The sequence below is a fragment of the Cheilinus undulatus genome, linkage group 14, assembly GCF_018320785.1.
Source record: "Cheilinus undulatus linkage group 14, ASM1832078v1, whole genome shotgun sequence".
Taxonomy (NCBI): domain Eukaryota; kingdom Metazoa; phylum Chordata; class Actinopteri; order Labriformes; family Labridae; genus Cheilinus; species Cheilinus undulatus.
In genome coordinates, this window is record NC_054878.1 from 17,362,989 (window position 1) to 17,367,953 (window position 4,965).

The 4,965-nt window shown below is 40.6% G+C and overlaps 4 non-coding genes across 4 annotated transcripts; all 4 read right to left on the reverse strand.

The window, feature by feature from the left end:
* Positions 1-245: 245 nt before the first annotated feature.
* On the reverse strand, positions 246-319 carry trnan-guu. Its single transcript has one exon. It is a non-coding gene; the product is annotated as a tRNA-Asn (tRNA).
* A 412-nt stretch (positions 320-731) lies between these two features.
* Positions 732-805, reverse strand: trnat-agu. The gene has a single exon. It is a non-coding gene; the product is annotated as a tRNA-Thr (tRNA).
* A 1,516-nt stretch (positions 806-2,321) lies between these two features.
* trnan-guu lies at positions 2,322-2,395 on the reverse strand. Its single transcript has one exon. It is a non-coding gene; the product is annotated as a tRNA-Asn (tRNA).
* A 329-nt stretch (positions 2,396-2,724) lies between these two features.
* trnat-agu lies at positions 2,725-2,798 on the reverse strand. The gene has a single exon. It is a non-coding gene; the product is annotated as a tRNA-Thr (tRNA).
* Positions 2,799-4,965: the final 2,167 nt, after the last annotated feature.

Below are 4,965 nucleotides of genomic sequence, written 5' to 3' on the forward strand. Positions count from 1 at the left end.
TACAGTCCGTTGTTAGCTGATGTCACTACCTTTATTGAAAGTTGAAATTTCCAAACCTATCAGCTACAGTGGTCTATGGATCATTTAAAGCAGGGGTTCTAAAACTTTTGGGGGCAAGGGACCCCTTACAGGGCAGACAATTTTCCAAGGACCCCTACATAAAATTCATGCTGATTAAAAAAAGCATATGTGAGTCAAGAAAGAGGTCCTCCTGACTCCTGGAGCACCCAAGAATAAGTAGTACTCGTCCCTGGGTGGGCTCGAACCACCATCCTCTCGGTTAACAGCCGAGCGCGCTGGCCGATTGCGCCACAGAGACATGCACACTCACTGTGGCATCTCAATGGCCTGTAACGTCAGGACCATGTACCATGAGCCAAAACTCCAAGGCATGATGCATGAAAATTTCACCGTTGTTGAACAAATCAAAGTGTCCCCTCCAATCCCACTGAGGCAGATCGGAGAAAAGCCTGTCACACCTACCTGGAAGGCAAATGACTAATCAGTGGGATCTGGAGAAGGCACTGTTGCTTTGTTTTGAAACTGTAAGCCTTGTCCAGGAATTTTGCCATTAGAGAACAAGTCACAGGTACTGTTACCTCATTTGATGAAAATTCTCAAAAGAACCAGAGGTGAGCAGGCAACCTCTGTCCATATCCATTGGTTTTTGCTTGAAGAGACACTGCTTTCAGCTCCCAGGAAAACACCTGCCACTGCAGGAGACACAGACTAGGCACCGCTGGGATTTGAACCCAGGATCTCCTGTTTACTAGACAGGCACTTTGACCAACTAAGCCACGGTGCCATGAATTGCCTGTGACTTTCAGAGACACAGAGCCTTTAATTGAAATAAATCAGCCAGTGAACATCGTGTTGCTTTCCCTGTTCAGATAAGTCCATGACCATGACAGCAATGTGGCATAGGAAAATTTAAGAGGGACTTCATTGTCAAATCTCTGATTGCATAGGAGAGTGATAAAGGAAGAGGAAGTAGACCTACCTGCAGTCAAGACTTGTTTGACAAGCTGCAGCACAGAGCTCAAGACAGCCAGTGTGAATCTTTGAGTCAAGGAAGAGGTCCTCCTGACTCCTGGACAGTGTTGGGCAAGTAACTAAAAAATAGTAACTGGTTACAGTTACTAGTTACTACTTGCAAAAAGTAACTAAGTTAGTAACTGAGTTACTGCTTTACAAAAGTAACTAGTTACTTTGAACAGTAACTCAGGCGTTACTTTTTCACTTCAATCCTCATTATTGTACACATCGCATTCTTGTGTGTTGTTGTGGCAGTGTAAGAGGACATACCTCTATTTTCATATAACTTTGTAGCCATTATCATCATGTTGGAACATGATGAAACAATAGAACTCAGTAGAAATGTTTCTCAACTTTTGACAGTGTTAAACCATTTTTAACTCTGTTTAAGAAGTCTCATACAGATATAGGCTACTCTACTGACAGGGTAAAGATTAAATCCCAGCTGCTCTCTAAATATCTTTCTGCATGGCGGTCCTATCCCTCGTCTTTTTTTTTTCTCTTGCTATTTTTCTGAAGGCAGCGGACTACACAGCTTATATCACAAGCGTGTCTTTAACAACATACCCTGCTATCAGTCTGTTTAGTGCCGACTTGGTGACACACTGCAGCTGGCGGTGAATTAAATATAGTCTTGGGTTGTTTATACGGGGTGGCTCCTCCCTGCTTGCTCTGCCCAGCTAACGTGAGCTGTACCTGGGTTAGCCGCGTTTTTAGCATCCGGCTCTCTGGAAACTAGTTGGGCTGAAGCGTGTTGTTTAACTTGGTACTTCGTGAAGTTAAAATTACTGTTCTTGGAGGTGGAAAGGTTTACTTCCCTGTTCTTTTTCGTCCTTTATCCCAAGGAGGGAAAAGTAATTCTAGTGTTTCCAAGACAGAGAGCTCACGCTCGAGTGCTCAGCCATGATGTGTGTGTGCGCTTCAGAGCCTGTCTGTTTGTTTGTTTCTGCACAGGCTGTTCTCTCTCCCAGGATGCAGATGTGCTTACCGCTCCACTTTCTTCTTCTCTTTTCACAACAGTTGCGCATTCCACCTTCGGCGCAACTGTCATGTAAAGAGAAGAAGAAAGCGGCACTGTGGCATTAGTGGAGAGCTCCATGCTCAACAAAGTCTCTTTAGAATGTAATGCATTGTAACGTGTTGTAACAGGACTTACTGAATGTAATACATTACCATCTGTTTTCTGTGTAATGCGTCATATTAGTTGTTATTGTAGAAACGTAAGATATTACTGTAACATGTTACACCAAACACTGCTCCTGGAGCACCCAAGAACAGGTACTTCTCGTCCCTGGGTGGGCTCGAACCACCATCCTCTCGGTTAACAGCCGAGCGCGCTGGCCGATTGCGCCACAGAGACATGCACACTCACTATGGCATCTCAATGGCCTGCCATGTCAGGCTGTGTACCATGAGCCAAATCTCCAAGGCATGATGAAAACTCCATCGTTGTTGATCAAATCAAAGTGTCCCCTCCAATCCCACTGAGGCAGAGTGGAGAAAAGCCTGTCACACCTACCTGGAAGGCAAATGACTATCCATTGGGATCTGGAGAAGGCACTGTTGCTTTCATCACAGGTACTCCTACCTCGTTTGATGAAAATTCAAACTATTGGTGGCAGAGGTTGCTTGAAGAGATACTGCTTTCGGCTTTCAAGGAAACACTCACCACTGCAGGAGACGCAGACTAGGCACCACTGGGATTTGAACCCAGGATCTCCTGTTTACTAGACAGGCGCTTTGACCAACTAAGCCACGGCACCATGATTTTAAACCTTTTCAACCTCAATAAAAGGTCTTGTCCAGTTGTTTGTGGCATCTAACTTTTTGCAACTCTTTAAACAGCCAAATAAGAATCCCTCTGTGCTTTTTCTGAGGTTGTGGTCAGGTTCACCCTTTATGTTTTCTGGCAGTTGTATTCCTCACCCTTTAGTCTGAAAACATCTTTTGTTTAGTCCTTAAACTCTGCATGCTTTATCAGATGATGCTTTAGCCTGGTGGGCTTCATGGCTTCCCATGAAGACACACAACACATTTTGGTCTTCCGTTGCTGTTCTCAATAAAATCAAACTCAAGGTGGCTGTCCTCATATTTTCTGTTTTGCTGGTTTGGGCCTAGTATCACTCGAAGAAGTGGAGGCACTTAAATTTTTACCCATTGTTGCTAGCTGGGCCTGCACACCAAATGCATCCTAAGGAAAGTGACTGATGTGTGACAAGTGATAGATTTACATGATGTCTTACAATCATATCAAAGTTTTTATTGACCCAAAGCTGACTTATGTGGGAGTCATTTGTTTAGTATGGTTGTTTTATGGCGCTGTGGTCCCTACATGTATTTATTGGATTTTGAATTACATGGCATTACTTTAAAAATGTATTTTTAAATTATTTCACAGACCCCCAAGCTGTGGCTCAGGGACCCCCAGGGGTCCTCGGACCCCAGTTTGAGAACCATTGATTTAAAGCATCATAACAGATTTGAGCCAGAAAATGTCATCAAAAGGTCAAGAGGCAGGCTAAGGGTGTGAGTGCTTTCCTTAATTCACATCATAGCATTTTATTAAATTGAGAGGATAGTATTTCTCCTAAGTGGGCGTGGCTTCAGCTCATTTGACTGACATGCCCACACCATCCTGGAGCAGATTTTACTGCCTCATTTTCCATGATGTTGAGGCTTAATTTCATAAACTTAGAGATGTTTTATTTGACTGAAATTTGACCTGGGGGTTCATAACACTGACCTGTCATGCAACAAACCTAAATACAGATTTATTTTCACTTTAAAGGGTCTTTAAAAAAAAATCATGCTATTACACTGAAAGATTTTATTTATCCTTGAGATAATACTATTCACACATTAGCTCCATGCCATCTTTAATAATGATCCCCTCTCCCTCTGAGATAACAAATACCCTGCTGCAGTGAGTCTAAGAGGTTTAATATTCATCCTGAGAGGATGGCAGGCCTGTGTGATTATCACAGTGGCCACCTGCACCTGGTTGTTGTGAAATATTTGTTTGTTTTAGCTCAAATTTTGATGTAATTTGTGTTTGTGAAGATTATATCACACATTCTTTGAAAATGTGTAAAATAATCTGTGGTATATTTTTTTGTTATTAAGATAAATCATTGCTCAGGTAATACATGTTTATACACTAATTAACTGGAAATTGAACAGAGCATGGCAGTGTTTCCAGCAAAATGTTAAAACTCGTCACTTTTTTCAAATTTATGAGCCTAATTTTAAAAAAATTGCTTAATCGGTAACACCTCTTCCTGTCATGATGGGAGAAAAAAACACACCTGCTGGAAAATCAGAAATTCTCCTGCTTAATTTCATCATTGTTGGCTTTTCAGGATTCATGCTGAAAAATTAGTCATTTTTAATTTTTCACTCTCTTGCACAGGGTTTAGGGGAGGTAATGTCTTAAAATATCCAATAACATTCACAATTTAATGGACACATACTGGCAGATAAAGGGAGGTAAATGAATATTATCAACACTGTGACCTCATCCTGATATCTTGCTCAGCTTAGACAACTGATGTGTACTGTTCACAGAGTAATGAATTCACTGCCTTCCATGCCAGTGCACTTTCTATTAAGTGTTTAAAGAACAAAACTAAAACAAAAAGACAACTTGAAATTTCTGAGTTTCTAATGTCAATTTACCTTATTAGAATATATATATATATGTATATATATTTTTAAAATTTAGTCTTTTTAAACTCTTTCATTTGTTTTCTTGTAAATACACATTTTTATAATCTAAAAAATTGATTATTTCTCCCCCCAAAAAATCAAAACCTTGTTTTTTCTTTTTTTTTTTTTTTTTTTTTTTTTTTGTTTGCCAAAAAAGAATCCTCTTTATTTATTGTATCTTTAACTCCTTCAGCTCCACTTCAAATTAAAAATGTTCACCCCAAG